The 22,737-nt window shown below is 40.7% G+C and overlaps 1 protein-coding gene across 1 annotated transcript in view; it reads right to left on the reverse strand.

Annotated features, from left to right (window-relative positions):
- The window catches only part of lingo2 (leucine rich repeat and Ig domain containing 2), a gene marked incomplete at its 3' end in the record, with an annotated part of 308,227 nt that overhangs the window by 176,781 nt on the left and 108,709 nt on the right, over positions 1-22,737 (reverse strand). Inside the window, exon 3 of the mRNA XM_080415729.1 lies at positions 18,506-18,596. The remainder of the gene's footprint in view (positions 1-18,505; positions 18,597-22,737) is intronic.

Raw genomic sequence — 22,737 nt, forward strand, 5'->3', positions numbered from 1 at the left:
AAAACCCAACACTTTGCAAGTCAAACACATTCCCTCGAGGTGTATTTCTCAAACCCTGCAATGTTACAAGTACGGACTACAAGGGCAAAAAAACTACATAATTTAAAGGAAATGAACCTTCCTTTCTCTCTCTGGCAATATTTAGTTGTTAATGCAGGCCTGTCTCTCAAAATGGAACATTTAGGACATTTATTGGAGTCGCTGTGTTGGCAGAGAATAACAGCTGGAATATGGCCACAGTTTTTGTTTAGATAAAAATGTGCTTGAAATGCACTAAATAACTAAAGTGTAACCATATGATGTTAAAAACAGAAGGCCTCTTTAACTTTACATTCACATTGAACTGATGTGAGACACACTTTGATTAAAACCAGGGTTCGAAATACAGGAGACTTATGGGGAGCTTGGCTCCCCTGAAAGAGACATGAGCTCTCCACAAAGCCACATTTGAGAATTATTATTAAAATAATGTGTATACATTCTGTACATTTATATTTCCCTGTACGGCTGCGTGAACCCAATGGGCTATGTGGGGTGCAGGCCAGTACCACAGCCACAAGGCAGGCCCCAGATAAGTAGGAATTTAATTTAGGAAAAAACTGATTGCATTTGTGTTTACCTTTTGTGCTCGCCATACATTGATACAATTCCCTCACAACGAAGAACTACCACAACAATGTTTTCTTTACATCCTGTTTTGTGTTAGTGTGAAACCCGAGATGTCACAAAGGTTTCCTTGTAAATACAAGAGCTGCTCTTACCACAGAATGATCGACAGTTCTAGAATGGGTTTCCTATTATAGGTTTGTATTTCATTCTATTATTAGTATTCTTGTTTGTCTTAATGTTTTCAATGTGAATCTATATGTATGCTGCCTTCTTGGCCAGGAACCACTTCAAAGAGATTTAAAACTCAATGTGGTTTTTACCCTGGTGATTAAAGATAATAATAATAAGCCAAACGCAAGCGGGGAGTGTTCATTTTACAAGCTGGGAATGATCAAACATAGTCCGAGGAAATTGATTAATGAAAACAGACTGGACCATCTAACTTTGATGTATACATATATGTTATATGACCTGTTGTATCAGTTGGATTTTATCGACCGTATATAGGATTTGCCTTCGAGAAAAGCAGGGGAAAGTGCAGGAGAGGATTGCAGTACGTGGGGAGGGTATATATAATAAACATGATATTCTTAAAAAAATGTAATCCATGCACAGCACACCATCAAAGGATCAATTGGGTTCCGCTATATCCTACTGTAAGTTATATTCTCATCAAATACTTTGGGCTATTGTAGGTAAACCAGTGTCACTTTCATGGTTTAGATTCCAATGGTTAAGTTGGAATCTTGGATTGGACTGATTTAAATTGATTTTGGAATTACAACACTCGCTCCTCACGCATTGTGTGTGACAAAAAGGAATTAAAAGTGAAAAGGGTCACAACCACTGGCAGACCACTATATAATTCAGGCTTAGTGCTAATGTATGTGTGTAGGCCTATAGTCTGCTCAATTGTGTTGAATTTTGCATAGTGATTTGAGCAGCACCTACTGCTAGCAGAGAAAATGATCTGACAACTGACACCTTCCAATCTGTTTAGTTTTTTGTTTTGCTTGTCTTTGCATATCCGTTGTGTTGTCGTCTAGCATTTGATTACTTTAAGGCCTAGACTAGTCCATTGGGTTTGATGAGTCTGTGTCACTGTCTGAGCTTTGGGATGTTTTGAGCGAAAGGTCCTCAATCAGTAATGCTCATATTATGGATAAAGTGTGTCTATGTGGTGCACAGGGCCTAAAAAGATGGTTGTTAACCCTAGGCCATGCAATGATTTAGAAAGGCTCTAAATAATGAATAAAACTAATAGTAAAGCATGTGTTAACGTGAGTGTTTATTTGTGAATAACAATTTCTGATAATTTGTCTTTATTAGACACAAAGCTGGTATTTGTGCAGGTCATGCTGGTGACCTGCTTAAATGGCCCAAAGAAAAAGGATGTGGGACAAGAGAGTGCTCAGGCCGTGCACACACACACACACACACACACCCCCCCACACACACACACACACCCCCCCACACACACACACACACACACACACACACACACACACACACACACACACACACACACACACACACACACACACACACACACACACACACACACACACACACACACACACACACACACACACACACACACACACACACACACACTATTCATAAAGCAATTTGGCAAAACCAGTATAATGGGGGGACTGTCAGAAACTGAGCATCTCCACTACAGTAGTGTGTGTGTGAGTGTGAGTGTGAGTGTGTGTGTGTGTGTGTGTGTGTGCGCGTGCGCGTGCGCGTGCGCGTGCGTGCATGCATGCGTTAGCACGGAGGGGTTTTGTTCAAGGCCACCGTAGTGGTACTTATGGGAGGAGAGCATCATTAGAAACTCTGCAGACTCCAATTTGACTCTCAATCCAAATACATTCAGCGGTCTGCAGAGTGAAATCTGAAATCATTCCCATCACGCCTTGAGGCCCTGCAGCCACTACTGCCCCAAATATGGAGTTATTCAATGTAGCATTGTATATTTCTTGTATGGAAGGAGGAGAAGGATGTTTTAAACATTTCAGGCTTATGAAGGCCATGTTCTCAGATAAAAATATGAAACAATACACCTGCTAGTGGCCCCTGGAGGCCGTGCTGCTCGTTACACCCAACTAAGGATAAGGATAATTCCTTTTAACAGGTCGTTCATGAAAGTCCTTGCGGTCTTGTTTCCAATGAGAACCTGTGAGCAATTGGGGTTAAGAGTCTTGCTCAGGGACAAATTTCATATCATCGGCGCATATGCTGGGATAGCCTGGAATCGAACCTGGGGCAACCAGGGCCAGCCTGGTTCCCTAGGCGGGCTCACTAACCACTCAGCTATGGCCGCCCCCATAATGACTGAAGTTAACTAGACTGAAGTTGATTGAACTGACCCCACTGCCATCCTTAAGGCTTTTTGTAAGACATTTTGGTGGTGTCTGGCATTACCAAGCAATCAAAAATAAACAAGGATGTCGCACACAATATTATCTAATTAAAGTAATGGCAGAGTATTAACATAGAATAATGGTTTAAAGCCTGGTGGCAATGCCTCTGCCACCAGGGGGGGCAAAGAAAATATATAAACATATATGTTTTTATATATGCAACATATATGTTTATCATATATGTGACATATACAAAATAGGCCGCCTGCATATATGTCTCTATATAGGTATATATATATATCCATATATGTGGCATATATGTGGACATAGAAGAGACATATATTTCCTATATATCCACATATATGCACATATATGAACCTGAATATGGCATAAATGCAGCATATATTCTTCATATACTTGCCATATATTGGCAAAAAAAAAGGTACAAAAAGAAATAGTAAAAAAATTATAATAATCGTCCGGCCACCAGGGGGGGGGGAAGTGCGCCCCATGCCCCCCCTAAAAATCGCCTATGGTTTACTTTAAAACCTCTCAGTAGATTTACTCCTTGCATATCGACTAAAGACAACACGACCTGGCTGTGACTGGGTGCATCCCACTCTACCCCACAAGAACCATGGTCCATGGAGGATATCATCAGTTGATCCAGAACTTTGTTTGGAAGATGAAAGTTTATTTATTTGAACAATTGCACAAAGGAATGCCTGTTTTGTGGTTCTAAGACGGAAGGGAGAGAGACAAGATACCTGTGTGGCTGCGGTTGTCAGTTATTTATTTCCAAATCATTTGCAGAGAGAGAGAGAGGCTGGAACACACCTACTTTGAACATTATTGATGTTCAGAAGACACTGCATGTGAATTGGCACTTTACAAAAGAAAAGGTTTATATTTATTAAATGCAGAATTGGGGAGGTTGGCATGTTCTAAGGCACAGCAGTTAACTAATATTGTCACTGCTCCTTAATTAAATATTCTTTCCCTTCCCTTACTGTCAGGAGTTACACCCCTATTTTTCACTAAAAGGATAGACCTATTATAATTAACTAAAGAACGCTCCAAAAATAGAATGATGCTAAAAAAATAATAACGTACTGTACAATAGACACAGTTGCATGTGCACGCACACGCATTAACACATACAGTTTTTTAACAAAGTCTCTCACTTTCTCAGTGCAGAAACACATAATTAATCACTTGCCTACATCAAAGATATCTTTTAACGCATACAGTAGGACTACAGAGAAGGCAATCATGGAATTGTTCCCATTATGGAGCATTTTCTTTAGTACTGTATGAAACCAAAAGACTTGATAGAGAGAGAGAGTGAGAGTGAGAGAGTGAGTGTGAGAGTGAGTATGTGTGTGTGTGTGAGAGAGAGAGAGCGAGAGAGATAAAGAGGGAGATAGAGAGAGAGTATTACAATAAAATTGGATCAAGTTTGTCTCAACAAGCACAAATCCAAATCTCATCATCTGAGCCGTACTCATCAGTTGAATGTATTTGAAACCAACATATTGCAGAGACACTTGCTTAACAAGCTACTCATAGTGTAATTAACAGATGGAAGCTCAGCCTGGTGGCGTACTTTTTTCATGAAAGAAGAGTCATGATGTAAATTTTAATTATCGACACTTTCCATCCCATTAGTAGGAGTTTGGGTTCGGGATACGTTCTTGATTGAAACACACAGGTCTGCTACACTACAGTACTGTACTCCAGAGACAGCACTGAGACAGAATGGGGGTGATAAAGAGGACAGCATATAATGTGGACTCTCTATAGTGTTCATATTCAAGTGCTCTCCAGTGTGCTTTCAGTAATCTCCGTGTCCTGCCTTGATGCTCAGCATTTTCGGAAATCCTCCTCCGTCTTTCTTTAGACTCTGTGATTTAAAATTCATGAGGTTTTGCTCAATCTTTGCTGATTTCCTATTGTTGGTTGAGCCGCGAATTGATGGCAAAACTATTGTATTGAGGCTGCCTGTCTGTGTGTCACTGTTCACTTCTATGACTCAATGCACCGAACGAAACTTCAGATATTAGATTTCTAATTTCATTTCTAATTTTCTGTGTAAAAAATTAATTCCCTTACGGGACCAATACAGAATTAAATAAATTCTCAATTTAACAGTACAATTCTGTCTATTTTCCATTCACAATCACTTTGTACTCTCCTTGAAGATTTCAGAGAATAATACATTCAAATACAAACTAAGCGTGGGTTTATTAAGTGTTTTGAGAACAGCCTCCATTCTATCAAGTGTGATTTTTTTTGTAAAATTGAAGACGGCACTGTCGGCACACCTTCTGTACAACTTCCTTCATCTGCCAATAAACAAGAGCACACAGATGGCTCCCATGTTCCGTTCACATGAACACTGCAATTAAAATCTATACTATAGCATTCTAATTTCTTCTCCAAACCATACATTATGTAATCCTGATCCCGACTAATAGCATTTTAACGGCTGGACGAATATGAAATCCAAAAAGTTCACTTGTGTAATGTGATGATGACGTGATACAGATTTCTTTTGAAGCTGTACTTCATCTTTTGGTTCGACAAGTGGCTTATGCAAGTGTGCCACTTGCAAAAATTCTATATTTGTCCATCCAGTTTTTCATTTCCATTTTATGTTTTCCTCTGTCGTGCTACACAGTTGGCAGTATGCCTCTGGCTGCTTTGAGAAGAGTCAGCTAGACTCCTACTGTAAATAATGTATAGCTACCTCCCCTTCTTCTTCTTTGCCTATCAAATGTATTTTGAACAGATACTAGGAGACATGTTGGTTGGCAGTGAAGGACCATACAGTACAGTATGACTTGGATCAATACCTTTGAGGCTGGTAGCTAACCTTCAACTAATGGAGGCAGTTCAGATTTCCAAACCCCAACTCCTCAGATGGCGTGTGCTATTCTTAAACAGCTATGCTAGCCTTTCTTGGCTATAATCAACCTAATTGTCTGTTACAGTGTAAGCATGCTTTCTAAGTGGCCCTTTAGATCAAAGCATGGATCATTGGTCAACTATTTGACCTTGAGCCTGTACAAGCAGGTTTCCCTTTTAAGGTACAAGCAGCAAACTATTGGTGGGACATGCTCTACAAAGTGCTAACAGAACAATAAAAAAATTTATAATACTGGATGTAATCCTACTATAAATGCGTGACATTTCTGTCCGTCCGTCTGTGCGTGCGTGCGTCTGTAGTTCGCGTATCTTGAAGACCGTCCGACCGACAGACTTAAAAGTCGGCGTGTGCATCGCAGACGAAACGAGGGAGTGTGGTGCTTGGTTTGAGGTAGCACAGTAAAATCCTTAGTGTTCATGTAACTACGAGTTTACAAATGGACCGTAATGGGTCCCTTTGGTTCCATTTGCACACTTTCAGAATTTTATACTTAATATGGTTGGGTCCCCTCACTATCGGCCCAGGCTCTCCCGTTAACCAAGTGGAGGGTGTGAGAGGTGGTGACAGGGATCATTACATCACAATACACCCAGGGGCCAATGCCACATAATATTACCATGCCACCCAGTTCCTACCCCAAACAAGTTGACAGATCCTGTGTGTCACAGTATAAACAGAGAGAGAGAGAGAGAGAGAGAGAGAGAGAGAGAGAGAGAGAGAGAGAGAGAGAGAGAGAGAGAGAGAGAGAGAGAGAGAGAGAGAGGGAGAGGGAGAGAGAGAGAGCAAATAGGACACAGGGAGAGAGACTTGTCACGGGGCTGCAAATCATAACAGCGCTCATACAGAAATACTTGATATTTACATAATATTTGTGCAATCTAGATAATGTTTGCTTGGATAAAGGAGATGTATAAATCGAAAGGTCAGTGAATGAAGGTGAGCAGAAGGGTTGCACATTGAGCGCCTGCCATGTCTACATTTTCCTTGCAAGGTACATAAACTCCCTACCAGAACACATCGCTTGCACAGATCATTGAAGATAACAAGTCCGTCGCTATGCTTTTGTCCTTGAGGCTGCAATGAGCTTGAGCCGAGATCAGATCATGCAACAGATGAAAGCGAGTGAGTCGATTCTGCAGCAAATTTGTGTCTATTAACCTTTGTCAAGACAAGTTTACCAATGTATATAAATTCTGTACAATAATTAATCAATCTATACAACCGTAATGAGGGGACAGATTGGGGTTTAATACAATGCAATGTAATACTTCACAAGCAGATCAGCTATATGCTTCACGATTTTCAATTGGATTATGCGATATCTTCACCATGTAATTACAAATAAACCACTGATGAATATATGATGTATGCCCAGCTGCTCGCAGCCATTTGGCCTTTTCAGCGACATTGCGTTCTCACGCCACAGAAGAAAAGCAAACAAGAGAGCAAACATATATTTGGTCTCTAAACACAGAGGCAAATACAAAGGCAGGCAAACCACAGTATCGAACAAACCGGCTGTGACAACAAACACGTTGGCCATATATTGCCAAATATAGGAGCACAACAGTAATAATTGGCATTGATCAAACAACAGGGTGGGGCTAAACCCACCAGAAAATAAGAGTTCAATTTACATTCCGTGTAGCCCTTCAACAGCTTCAACTTTATTGTCACATCACAGGTTCATATGTGTAGAAGTGGGGGAAAGTCTTTTTCGCACAAGCTCCCATCATTTGTTATTTTCATTCTTTAAATGATGAGGAAAATCGGAGTATCTGGTGTCGACACAGATTAGTGTAAACAAGTTTATTTCTTTTCTGGAATACCTGATCAACACTGGGTCTCACTGGGCTGGTGCTATTCTTTCCTCTTGTGTTGAGGATTCTCTTGATGTGAAATGATAAAAGTATGACATTTTTCTATGTTGAATCTGAGGAAAATGAAAGAAATGCTGTTTCTCTGTACTAAACTAAAAGCATGGTAAGTTAGTATTCATGGACCTAAAATATATCGTGTTGTCTTTGGATCCTGCTTTTCTTTTAGGCATCTTAAAAGGAATAGAGGAAAAATCACCAACTCTAATATTTAAGCAGCCGTATGTGACCTAAGTGGCCTGATCTTTGATCTTCATGTTTGACTATGATCTTTCCTTCTGGAAGAAAAATCTAAGATCTAATCTAAGAAGATCTACAAGTACTGTATAAGACGCATTTTCAGATGATACCACATACATTATTGCCATAAACGCTTATCCTACGTTTCCTTTTGCAATTCCAAGGGATTCACAGTAAAGTAATTGCTGGGGACAGAATGCCATGTACCGTAGCCCCTCGGCTGTAAAGAACAGTCCTAATATAAAGATACCCTAACCAACAAAGCGGGCCCGTGTTGATTTTATTATAGGATAGTATTGACTCAAGAAGAGATGTATAGTTCCAGACAACTTCCCTTTTATTCCTGTAATTGGCACAAAACTAGTGCAGGCTCATATTTGTTGTGAAAGTCTACAGAAATCAATGCAGCAAATAGACTCATCTCTTCCCATTTATAAGCTCCCTGTGTGGTCCTATCTGGACAACGATTTGTCACCACCACCACCTTGTGTTTTCAATGCTTCTGCAGGCTCTATCAATAAGCCATCCGCTGTCGCACGCTGTGTTGTGTTATTAACGTTCCATTCCTATTGTAATCTCTCAAAGTAATCATTGATAGGTGTCCTCCATATTTCTTTACAGTCTGGCCCGTGGGGGATATCTCCCGCGGTGCGCGGGGGAGAGAGCTACTCCAACCAACCTCACTCTAAATCTCCTCCTTGTGTCCGAGATAAGAGCAGAATTGAGTTATTGAGCGGATGGTTTAAGATATAAGCTCTCTCGCTAAAGGCACGCTCAAAAGAGGCACAATAAGAACAGATTGAATGGTATTTTATTACAAGCAGGTCTGTTTCGTCTTCACCATTTGTCTACCGCGGCGCTCCCATTAACCTGAGTTGAAGGGGTCACAGGGGGGGGTGGGGTGGGAGGTGGGAGGGGGCTTTCTTCACACTACAGCACTGATGCCGAACACTTCATCTTAGAATTCAAGGTAAAGAGCTGATGGTTGAGGTAAAATGGGTGGCAAATTAATACTGATACATGTTTATGTTTGTCCTGACAAAGGAGGCCTGTAAAATTAAGACGTATATGAAGGCAGAAATTCTTCGTCTCATATTTTTTTAATCTAGAGGATGCGGTCCTGTATTCTGTAAGAACGCATTAATTTGTCAAAAAAATATTCACACTACAATGCTTTAAAAGAGTGGTTCTTATCTGGACTTGCCCTCCACGTGATTGGAAAACACTGCTTTAAAAAAGGTACCAGGGTTTGTTTTGATGTTGTACGACCACCAATTTTAGCATTAATGAACACAGCAGAGAAATCGTAAGACAAAACTGTTGCATTGTGGAAACTAAGCTTCTGTCACGTGATAACTACTGTATGCAAATGTTAGTCATGCTACCAAGTTGCCTCCCCCACCACCACACATTTCTGTCTAACCCTATGAACCCTAGCGTCCCTGTACTGAGCATGGCTTAATATACATTCAGCAGCACAATGTGACCCGCTGTGAGCTTGTAGACCTGCTATTTTTGGGGAAGATATTTGGAGGAAAAAAAGGAGGGGACCAAGTATAGACCCCTGGGGGATCCCATTCAACAGTTTAAGTGGTTAAATACAAGGTTTCTTTTTTGTAATGTGCGGTTATAAAAGTGCTAATTTACAAACATATTGAGCTCATAGTCCTCCACTGAAGTAGATTCTTTCCTTAATTTTGTAACCTTAACATACCAAGCTTGGTTATCCTTGGCCTTATAGGCAATATAGTACGGGAGGAACTCAATGGAACAATTATTGGACAAAACCTGCCCATGATTTATTGATATATTGATATATTCACAGACATGATACATTTTGGCATTATGAGAACATTATCGTCGCTGTTGTGTCGAAACCTCATCTGTCCAAAACAGTTACTTTTCAGGAAATGTGTTCCAATGGATTCAATGGTGGTTATCATTTAGCTCTTGTTAATACTTTTCATTACTTAAGTATTTATAAAACCAACAGACAGATTTAACCACTGTCACTCACTTTAAACATTTTCAATTATAACAAAAATAGCAGCTCTACAAGCTCATAACGCTTCACATCCTGAGCTTGTAGATCGGCTATTTTTCCCACTTTTGTGTGACACTGTGGTATGACGAGGTAGGGCCTAAAATTATTAAAAAGCATAACAAATTAAATATGGAGATACAAGGTTTCTGCCCGACATCAGCATTACGTAAAGCAAGACATTTCCATTGAAATATCCCCTTTTCCACATTCTCCACATCGTGACTCACTACATCCGTGGTTACTTTCTGAGAAAGTGTAATAAAAGTGATCCTTTTGGTTTGCAGACTGCTGACGCACAAGAGTAAAAGAACCACAGGAAGCCGCTGCAAAGGAGAGTAACAGCAACTCTATTCCTTACGCTGTCACTCACACTACCAGATGTCCTCTGGATGACCTCCGTGTGTACAGTTTGATGTAAATCACGCTCCCTAGGCGTCACGACACATTATCCTTTACTTTATTGCAGTTGACTGCCAGGTTATGTAACGCAGTCTACAGAATGCAAGTGTGATGAAATATTGTTAAACGTCTCGTGAGACCCTAGCATCGTTCTGCAGTCGAGGAGAACACGAGAGAAAATGGATGAGAGGAGTACAAGGGACGGCAACACTACAACAATAATTAAAAACACCACCAACGTCAAAGACAACAGATGTTTTCCATTCCAGTAACCCCGCTCAGAGAGTAAATGCAATGCTACACGAGCTGTCCGACATGAGACACGACTAAGGCCACTATCCCTGGGAGCTGTTCGTGGTGCTGAGCAGACTGGATCTGTCCATGGTGCTGAGCAGACTGGAGCCAGAGGCAAATCTAACCCTTTCAACAGTTTCAAATGAAACAGGCCTCAGCCACCAGGGGGGGCCCCGCGGGCAGGTTTTTTTTCTCCTTTCTCTCCAAACAGTGGTCTGTTAAAGTAAAACAAATTCTGCACATCAACTAACTGATCATTATTTCATGGTTTTCTTTTTGTCCTATTGCAAACCATGTCAGAATTTGCTGTAAAGATCGGATGATCTGACAATAATATTTTGAGCATTGCAAATGATGTCAAGATGTAGAACTAAGCTAGGGGGAAAAAAGGTCAGAGACCAGTGAATCAGGATTGTACTGTTTTGCATATTTGCAAACTGATCCCGGTGAAATCAAAAGCCTTAATGGCTTTTGATACGTCTCAAAAGACTGCTTCCAGTGAGTCCACGGCACTGGCGGTTCACCTGGCGAACCAAAGCGAAAATCCATTCATCCTAGTCGACAAAATTTACTGCTGTGCAATCCACACGCAAGCCGCTGAGTTTGTTTCTTTTGTTTAACTACAGTATGTGTGACATACAAACTAGAGTCTCATGTAGAAACTGCTTCATCACAGCAACTGTACAGCAACAACTGTCATAGGCCTAAACTTAACGGCCAATCACACTGAGCACTATAACTATAAAAACATAGTTTTAAAAATTGGATGGCAGGGTTTGCACCACAACTATAAACACAAGGGTGAACAATATAGTTATAGTGCTCAGTGTGAACGGGACTTCAGACAGGAGGGTGGATGCACAACTTAAATGCACAATACACACGCTCTCAGGTTGACGGCATGACGCCCATACAGTTGATTTGAGCATGACACTCAAACACAACAACTTTTAACGAGTGTGCGCGAGGCGGTTTGAAACAGTTCTAAAAATCCCTAAATCCGCCCCTGATCGGAGCATAGAGCTGTCCATTGCCTTGACTGCTGCTCCCTGCTCTTGGCTTTTCAGCACTCGACAGTGCCGACAGCTCGACTGAAACATCAATGCCTTTTCAGACAGCTCTCGCCCTTTATTGTTCATCTGCTACGACGCCCCACACGCTGTATCAGCCAAAGCTTACATCGACAAGCCAGACAGAACGCCTTTTGCAAAGACATCCTAAAATCCTCCTGCAGATCATAATTGTAGGCTCACCAGTGTTATCCCACCCCTCCATTTTCCCTGCTGCTTTTTTCTTCTTCTTCTTGACTAGATGAATTATGTCAGATATTTCTTTCATTCAAGGTCCAGGTGAACTGGCAATTTTAGCAGATAAATTGACAGGATTTTGTTAAATGTCTCAAAGAAGATCATAACGTATCATGACACTGCCATGCCATGCACTGAGGCAGTATTGAAGGAGCAAGGGGTACAAAGATTACACTGACAACGTAAGCAGTTCACTTCATGAAAACCACTTAAGCCCCATTTCAGAAATACATATGTTTATTTCATTGTATTCTTGTGTCCAAAATAGGGACCTCAGATTGTAATTGCTTAAGGAATTTAGAGTAAGAGTTTAGCTACAGTACTATACTGTAGAAGTTCAAATGATAATTCTTTCACCTTTCCAGGGAAGAGTTTATGCTGAGCATGCAAATCCTTTCATTTGGCAACGTCTGGCTGTGTAGCCATGCAGTACAGTCAGAGGTATTCCCACATGGGAGCTGGCTAGTTCATCCTTAGTCTGCTCTGTTAACCCCCGAGTAGACTCACAAGTCAGTCTCTAAATCAGTGATTCCCAAGGACCCCCACATTAATGTGTATTTGGCCGTGGACCCCCATCTGAAATGGTTTGTGCCAGGGACAATTGTTAAAATGTTTAAAAGATTTTTTTTTTCAAGATGTTAAGGTCTAAACCTGTATATCCAGTCATTTTAGGGCATACACAAGCCTTAAACAACATTAAGTCTGATAATGATGTGCCGTGCATGTTCACATCATATATACTTTACATTTCTTAACACAATTTTTCAAATATATATATATTTCAAAATAGCCATTTTTACATCGAGGTGCCCAGCTGTCCCTAGTGCCTACCTATCCTGTATCCATTTAGAAGACCCCAGACGTATAATGGTAGGCGGACATCTCCGATCATCTGTCAAACGTGAGGCAAGCCACTGAGCAGCTCAAATGGTGGCTATTTCACACTGGCACAGAGTTATTCATATGGCATGTAAATGCTCAGGAGGACTTCTTTTATGCTAAATCTTATTTTATGACTTAAAATTAAACCCATCAATGGAAATGGAAATGAAAATGAAACTGAATTGAATTTATCATCAGATTGGTTTATTATCCTGTCACCCCTGTATGTGGCATGCTTGAATATAAGGAAGGACACACTGTCACACTCCGTCTCTGGCTCTCCTTTTGTGCCCCATCTGTCTCTCTGTCTCTCTGTCTCTCTACTGTCAAGATCTGTCTCCTTTCCTGCCACATCTGTCTCTCTCTGTCTCTGTCCCTTACTGTCACGATCTGTCTCTGTCTCTCCTTTCGTGTCACATCTGTCGCTCTCTCTCTCTGTCCCTTACTGTCACAATCTGTCTCCGTCTCTCCTTTTCTGCCACATCTGTCTCTCTCTCTCCCTTCTGGCTACCTGCTGCTCCCTCCCCAATTGACTTCCTGTTATATAAAGCAGTCCATTTCCCTCTGTTTCCCACCAGATTGTTAGCGTTTGCACCGTGTCTCTCACACCGTATAGCTCTCTATAGCCCCAGTCCTGTTTTTATTGTTTACTTGTTCTGTGTTCCTAGTCAGCTGAGCCCTGTCTCAGTTTCTGTATTATTGTTTTTGTTCCATGGTTCTAGTGTCCCATCTTAGGAACCTGTTCTGTTTGCCTTACATGTGTGTTACGTCCTTTTTGCCTGTCTCTGGATTTCGGATTGGTGCCTGCTCCTTGCCTGCTTCGGCTGATTTTCGGCCTGTCCCTGCCTCAAGTATCTATAAGCCTTATTAGCTCCTGTTTATTGATATGTTACTGATTCAACCTATTGCACTGCACCTGGTCTGCATATTGTTGCCGTCAGGCAGAAACATCATATCTCCATATTTCAATGTTTTATGTTTAACACATGGGGTGCCAAAACCGTATTTAAACGGTTTTGGTGTCTTTTTTTTTTTTTTTTTTTTCAGCTCTGGGAGTACCCATTGTGATCCTGAGAAGGATAGGCCAGATGGATCACTGAAAAAAATTAACATGGCTCCCCATCCGCTTCCTGTCTATTTCCTTCTTTAAAGGATCTACACCATGAATTTAAAAAATATTTGATATTTAATATCATATGGTGTATGTCCCTCAAACCTTTTTCAAAAGGTTTGAGCCTAAATCATCACTCAGATATACTCATCCCAAGTCAATTGTCTCTGGCTTATACAGCACTTTCAGCTGCAATACTAAAACGTCCTTTTGGGCAGGGGGGGGCTACTGAGCAATTCTGTCTGGCCATCATCAATGCAATGGCAAGGCAAGTGATGTCACTTGCATTGCCATTCTGAAATGGCCTGTTCAGACACGCCCATTCTGAAAATCTCTGACATGAGAATGAATGACTGAATGTTAAAACCGGAAAACCGGTCATGCGCGATGCGCGATCCCTCCCCGATAACATTTCACTCGCGAGTGAAATGTTATCGTTCCAGGATGTAGCCAGGGTCATCGCGCTACATGAATGGATGCTTTTTTTTACGTGGATTTGCTCGTCGTGGAGTCTAGAGCTTTAAACAGCAAAGCGCAGTCAATGGGGAGAATACTGGCACCCACGGTAAGTTGTTATTAAAAGATTCAGGCACCCAATTAATGTCCCAATTCATCATACAAGTGCGAGTGTCGCAACAAAATTTGAAAATAGAAGATTTACTGCGACGCATTGTGAGCTTGTAGATTGGCTATATATTTTTTTTAAGTTTCTAAAATAATAAAAAAGGAACAATTTTGGACATACTTGGGTTTCCACTCGACAGCAACGATATGTCATCTGCATTTGGGTCCATCCTCTGTTCTTGCTGCTCTCCACTCACCAGGTGAGATACACAATGTCCACACAACTACGAATTGCTAAGCACTAAAGCTCACAGATACTGTATTTATCACTGCCATTCACAGTTTGCCGTCTGCAGTCCTTCTGCTTCTAGTTGGGATTCTGTGTGTCAAATTAATCTGAAAGCCACTGGCTTCCATTTCCAATTCTCACTGTTTATGCCAAAGGCAGTATATTAAAAAAAAATCTCAAGAGGGATTTACCATAGGAAAAAGCCACACACTTTTAAATAGATTTAAACGTACATGATGTAATAATCTCAGCCCCAGTAATGTGAGGGGACTCTGTTAAAGATTATGAGATTGTACCGGTATAAAAAGAGCAATACTCGACGTGTGTGGAATCATCTGAATTTCATGACCACTCTACCAACCCCATTACCTCTTCCCATGTGGTACTTTAGTTATGCCACTGAATGGACCAGGAGCAGTCAATGGTCAGCTGACTTGGCATCGGTTGCCATTATGGGACCCATTGGATTCCCTTCTTCTGAGTGATATGAGCAGCAGCCCCTTGCACCGTCGTGGTAATCATTTTTTACAGCCCTTACTTAATTAAAACGTCACATCCACTGTAGCAATATACAGCAGAGTTCTCTGCAAATTAAAAAGAAATTAGGCCGGCAGATGTGGTCTTAATGGCTTAATCATGCCTTCCCATTGGTTCCAATAAAACTCGGCCGAAGCTTAATGTTTTTTAAATCGCACATCAGTTGAGTGATGCCACACAACACAACACACAACACAATTGAATAGGCAACGTTACAGACAGCTGCAGCTAGTTTGCCAGTGCTAACCTGTGAAAATGTCAGCATTTGATGACAACCGTGGCCCTTGATGGAGGGCAGACCAATTGAAATATAGCAAACTGAGGTTCACCAATGCACTAAAGACATCTCTTAACGTTTATTGTCTCTCTCCATTTCCTGATTAGTAAATAAAAGCAGAAACGATATGTCATCTGCATTGGGTCTCCAGTCACCAGGTGAGATACACAATGTCCACACAAATAGGAATTGCTAAGCCCTAAAGCTCACAGATATTTATCACTGCCATTTACAGTTTGCAGTCTGCAGTCCTTCTGCTTCAAGTTGGGATGCTGTGCGTCAAATTAATCTGCAAGCCAGTGGCTTCCATTTCCAATTCCAATTGTTTATATAGTGGTATGGATGTAGAACAATGCCATCTCTACACCTGTGTTGAAGGTTAAGCTGCTACTGTAAATGCACAGACTCAGACACAGACTTGAATGTTGAACGTTTTGCAGAGTCTCTTCTACTGTAGAGAATATCATTGTCTCACTCTGTCCCTTTGCACTGTCTGTGAGATAATGCTGTCTTTTGCCCGCTGTCTGTCTCTTAAAGCTCACTAGAGAGGGGACAGACTTAGTCAGATGGCATGCCTGGCTACTCGCTGCCGCCGTCGACATTCTGCAGGATTCACCTTTTACCTTCCGATTTCCAGTCGTGAGACCTGGCACGTGAGGTATTATGTTCCAAAACACACTAAGTGCATGTTATTCTGCCCAGACAATGTGTGTCTTTCTCTTCTTCTGCTCCTCATCATTCACCCCCCCCCCCTCAAAATGTAATCCTGAGAGTGAAAGTCGTGAGAGACTAAATTAGGGGGCCCAATTTGTAACAGCACCACTTCACTGAGAAGCTGTTCCAGCGATCTGTGAGAGCACTCAGAGCGTCAGAAGGTCTGCTACATTATGACAATGCAAGACGAATAAAGCAGATGAAAGAGACGAGCCTGCAAAGAGCAGAAATCAGATGGGTAGAGAGACAGCAAAAGGGAGAGAGAAAGGAGAGAGAGAGAGAGAGAGAGAGAGAGAGAGAGAGAGAGAGAGAGAGAGAGAGAGAGAGAGAGAGAGAGAGACAGAGACAGAGAGGGAAAACAATCTAAAGTCTAATTGTGTTATGCCTCACGGCATTAGGGGGGTGAGGAGGTGGTGGCGAGGGAAGGGGTAGAGAGGGAGAGACATTTTTCTTTCCTCATGCCGTTCGATGCATGCAGTCGCTTCCTGCTGACGTGATCACATTAATTTCGAAACAGTCCCCAGTCTTCGCTGCCACGTCCTCCCAGGTGCATATATTGAAAACGTGACAAGAAAGGGGAATGGATGAGAGGAAAGCATAACCAGTCATCCATTAGGCTTGGCCAGGACTGTTTAACAAGGCGGTGTTGGCATTTGAAATCAGGCCATTTATGCATGTTATGTTGGTTGCCCGCCCCCACACACACACATAGACGATGGTACATTATATAGGATTTGTGATTGTGAACATCGGTTATACCCTACTTTTCACCATGCACTGTGGGATAAGATGAGTCCACTATATGTAGGTATAACAATTATCATACTGTATTATATACTGTATATTCCAACACCACCATGGAATAATCACTATATAGTGCACCATCTGGTGTGTAGGGGGGGGGGGATTCTGTACACAGCCATACTGTGTCTTTCATCTCTGCCCTTTGGTAAGAAAATTTCACTCTGATGCCTCAAGGCCATGTGGAAGAAGGTACTGGTCAGGGTTCAAAAGTAAACGCAGAATGTGCGTTCTGTGTGGATGTACTTTTGACACAAACAACACTTCAAATATAATATATTTTCAGGGCAAATTCATCACACAAAGAAAATGCTCCCGATGTGTAAGCGTGATATGTTGAGAGGTCATAGAGAGCAGGATATTCATAGCTTAAGGCAGTGGTTCTCAACCAGTGGGTCGGGACCAAATGATTTTGCTTAATGTGCGACACTGTTTTCTCACTTAACAGTAAACAAACCAACATACAGTATAAGTATATAGAGTATCTGCAAATTTCTAAAGTGACGATTTAAGGACTTTTAATACCTCTAAAATGAAGAAAAAATAATGGCCCGGACCGCTGGCCTAGCGGTCTGGGCACTTAGGCTCAATGTAGCCTGACAGCACGTTGCGGGTTCGAGTCCGAAGGCATGTAGATCGACTATTTTCACAATATTTATCTGTGGAACCGAGTCAAACTAAATGTAATGCCTCAACTCCTACAATTCTGAGTGCTTGTCAGGGTGGTGGGTCCCCAGTTCAAATATGATTATTTTTGGGGGGTCGCGGCCTGAAAAGGTTGAGAACCCTTGGCTTAAAGTACTGTTACTGGGCTCAAGTTTGGGGCATGAGAACAGGAACAGAGCGTACTGTGATTGTGAGCAATGAACAAGTTATACTTGGAAAGTACCAAAAAATAAAAAGAATAATAAAGACAGCAGTGCACCGTAGAGACTCATGACAGGTGAGCAGAATATGACATGAATCATCTATTATTCCACACAGTTTTACACAGCACTATATAGGACCCTGCATAGGCGCATGGAGCTGTCAGACTAGAGGATTTTAATGGACAGTATCTGCATTGTAAGATTACAGTTATGGGCATTTTGCTAAATCTAAAAAAAAAATGTGCACGTGTGTATGTACGGAAGGGGTGGAGAAGGCCAGGGTGGATGTAGAAGTTATGGATTATAACTTTATTGCTAGCCACTGTCAATTATTTATATTTACTGTCTGTTTCTCTGCCAAAAAAAAGAAGAAAAAAGAAAGGGGTCACATACCGGCTGGTCTTATGGATACTGACACGTGAAGTTTTGATGGAGAGGTCCTCCCGCCACTGCATTCACAGGCTGCCTACACCAAGGTCATGTTCTGAAACAAGGCAAATACAAAAAGAAATCTAAACATAAACCTTGACAGGAACCATATTGTGCCTATTCAGGGACGAACATGCAGCGGAAATAGCAGATCTACGAGCTCACAACACGTTGCATTTGCGACATGCTGAGCTTGCAGATCGGCTATTTTCAGCGACAAGATTTGGCACAGAGGGAAATATTAGCGATCCCAGTATAGAGCACTGGGTTACCACAGTCACCTAAGTAAATAGGGTTTAAATGGTTAATGGCAGTGGTGGAAGGAGTACACAGATTTGTTACGTAAGTAAAAGTACAAATACCACACACAGACACACTTATTTTTTTTGTTTCAGAATTTGTCATTCTTTTTCCAAAGCAGCTGATCTACAAACTCACAACACGGTCACGCCATGGCGCGTTGTGAGCTTGTAGATCTGCTATTTTTTAATAAACTACATATAAAATACGGTTAATTATTGCATTAATTAATGCATTAATTAATGTTGATTAATGCATGTTTCGTAATCATCAAAATCTTAAGTACAGTACTTGAGTAAATATACAGTACTTAAGTTACTTCCCACCACTGGTTAATGGACATGGCCAGTGAGCTCACAATGTGGAGCCACAGACATCCTTGATATGCCAGTCTCAGGGGGGGAGAGGAAAAAGAAGCCTCCCGACATATGCACACCATCTTCCTTCACTGCCTGGTTCGACTTGATCATTTTTCTCGCCAAATGGCTGCCAAGAAATGCCTCATTAACCCATCATTTCCCTCAGCATGGGAACAGCGTTTACTAGCAACTCAAGAGTGTATGAGCTTCAACTTTCTTTTCTTTTAGTGGTGGCAATCAATCCATATTTACACAACATCTGTGTTTGTTGAAAAAAATAGTTAGTCAAATGCAATACTGCTTACATTTAATGAGAGGCTGCCACAGATGTTGGTTTTATAGTGTGCTTATCTATTATTTTGAGGTTGATGTGCTTTCTTACATGAAGCTGGCTTCAGTGGCACAAAATAAACAAGAAGTGGGTTCAATGTACTTTGCAATCTGTTCCCATACATTCACATATGGTAGCTCGTGACCATTCAGTCCTCTTACCTTCTTTTTGAAACAGTCACCGTACAGTTACAAATAAAGAGCCCTATTCATGTCTGGACTGGATATTTTACTTCAGATTTCCAACCCAAATTATAAATACTTTTGAAAGGGACAAACAAAGTGTACTGTAAGTTAACCTTGCAAACATGAACCATAACCCAACAAGAGACAGAATTGAATTTCATATTGCCCTTCAACTCTTTTTCTTTGTTCACATTTGGTAGTTTGTGGTACACGACATGTACATTCACAACACATACAAACCACATTACGACACAGGTTTTGTTTGAACAATCATTTTCCAACTTAATTAACACCATGACACTAGGTTTTTCAAACATGCTCAATGTTGGTAGCATTATTGAAATATATGTTTCTAATTCTAATGCACACATTATAGTTAAGATGTCTTCTCCTTTTTATAGATATATAACCTTAACTCAGTTCTCCACTTACATGCATGGCCACCTGTATCCAATCTGGCAAGAAGCATATTATACTGGAAGAGGGGTGTCCAATAGAACCAATGACCTGGAATAGGAGGGGTGCATGTCTTTAATATCGATTGCTGATGTAAACTAATTTAAATGCAACTGGCTTTATATTATGTAAGTTAATTACTTAGGTTAAAGTTATTTGAATAATAGTCATCTTTTGTTCAAATGCCAGGAATTCACTTTGAGTTGTGCCAATAAGAGGCAGTGGTGTAAGACAGTAACTAAGTACATTAACTCAAGTACTGTACAATTTTGAGGTATTTTTTTACTTTACTGGAGTATTTCCCAATTTTCAATACTTTTACTTGTACTCCACTACATCTCAGAGGCAAATATTGTGCTTTTACTCCACTACAATTACTTGAAAACTTTAGTTACTAGAACTTTGCAGATATAAATTGTTATATTATAAAACATACATAACCACTTCAGCCCTATTTTATACATAGGCTATTTGAAAAAAGCCGATGCAACACGTTGTGAGCTTGTATATCTGCAATTTTCAAACATTTTAGTACTTTTACTTTGGTACCTTAAGTATATTTTGATGCCAATACTTTTGTGCTTTTACTCAAGTAACATTTCAAACACAGGCCTTTTACTTGTAAATTGTGGTATGCTACTTTTACTTACGTAAGTGGTGGAAGCTCTTCTTCCACCACTGCCAAGAGGGAGACTCTTGTTCTGTTTAGTTGTATTTCTCACTTAAGTTACTTCTATGGTATTTTGGGTCTATAACAGTTATGTTTTGTTAATTATTAGGCATGTAACGATTTATCAAAAAAGTTAATCAAGATGTGAAAAATAGCCAGAAGAAAAATTTGGAAAGGTGGAAAACTTTAGTTAAATTTGCAGAGTGACGCATTACTTTACCTGTTTTACATCTTCTGATAGTTGTACTTGAATGTTGACATGAAATAATAGTCCCGTTTAGTGTTTCATTAGCGCTAGCGTGAAAAAAAACAAGACACAGCGTGTGACGCAGCTGGTAAACAAAGACACGTTGAAAGGCTAGGATCATAATACCAAGGATTCAACAGTGATGTCACTATTTTGCAACCCAGAAGTAAAGATACCAAGGATGTGCAAAAGAAAATACAGGAGCTTTGTAAGATAATTGATAGAGTTTTCAGCCATTTGCTACTGTATAAGAGGATAAGAGAAAACACAGTATTGTAAAAAATAATAATAATAATAATAAAAGAAGAAAATACTGGATTTGTGTAAGAGAAATAATAATAAAAAAAAGTTTCAGTCATTAATTTTGTCTAGACATTTTTTTTATGAACCCCTCAAGCTGGAAAACATTTTTATGCATTCAAATCCACATGTGACAATTGGTAAAATGCTTGTGTCCAACTAAAGTGCATCATGACAATAATAATAATAATAATAATAATAATAATATTTAATTCATAGAAGACTTACTGATTGGTCAACAAGATAGATAGACAGATAGATACTGTATATACTGTAGATCAGTGGTTTTCAACCTTTTTCATGCCAAGGACCCCTAAATTGATATACATTTGGCCGCGGACCCCCATTTGAAAATGTTTTGTGCCAGGGACCCCCAGAAGCAAAGATATCAGTTAATTTTCGCTTTAAAAAAATATGAATATTCAAAGATATGCACACTTTTTTCAAGGTTTTTCAAAAATAGCAGATCTACAAGCTCATAGCGCGGCACTCGGTGGCGCACTATGAGATTGTATATCTGCTATTTTTGAATAGCCAAAGCTAAGTGGTTAAAAATGATTGTGACGCTATGTTAACAAATTTTGCTGGGGACCTCCTGGTACTCCCTCAAGGACCACTGGTGGTCCCCGGACCACTGGTTGAAAACCACTGCTGTAGATAGATAGATACACAGGGTCTACTGCCGGATACAGGGCCGGCCGCTGCTATAAGCAATATAAGCGGTCGCTTAGGGCCACAACCACTAGGGGGCAAATATTGTAATTATGTCATGTATCTCCTATCCAACAACTAGCGTTATTATTTTAGTATGCAATAAAAAAATGACATAATGATTTTATAATGGGGGTGTTTGGAGGGCCACCAAAAAAAATCTTGCTTAGGGCCACGAAAATCCTAGGGCCGGCCCTGGCCGGATAGCCTGACATCATATCATTGTTGTGTACAGGTCACATGGATAGGCACACACAGACACAACAAATTACTACTGCACAGACATCCTAGGCAGGTAAATCAGGTTGCTCTATATTTCCATGCAGACCCAAAGGGAACCCTTAGCAAACATCTGCCTAGTTGATCTGCCCTGCAGTCTTTTGTGTGTGTGTGAGTGCGTGCGTGTGTGTGCGTGCGTGTGTGTGTGTGTGTGTGTGTCTGTCTGCATAGTTTATTTTGTGATTATGAATTAGGCTTGTGAAATGAGCTTCATACTGATAAACACTTCTCATAGGAGCGGTGTCGGGTGTATTAACTGCCTTTCTTATTTCCTCCCCAGATAATTTTACATCATCTGCTCTTGCCGGTCTGTTTGAGGTGCTGTCGATTTTTGTGATGACTCTGCACCTCCCGCACA

Source organism: Gymnoscopelus braueri (assembly GCF_963280865.1).
Source record: "Gymnoscopelus braueri genome assembly, chromosome: 20".
NCBI lineage: Eukaryota > Metazoa > Chordata > Actinopteri > Myctophiformes > Myctophidae > Gymnoscopelus > Gymnoscopelus braueri.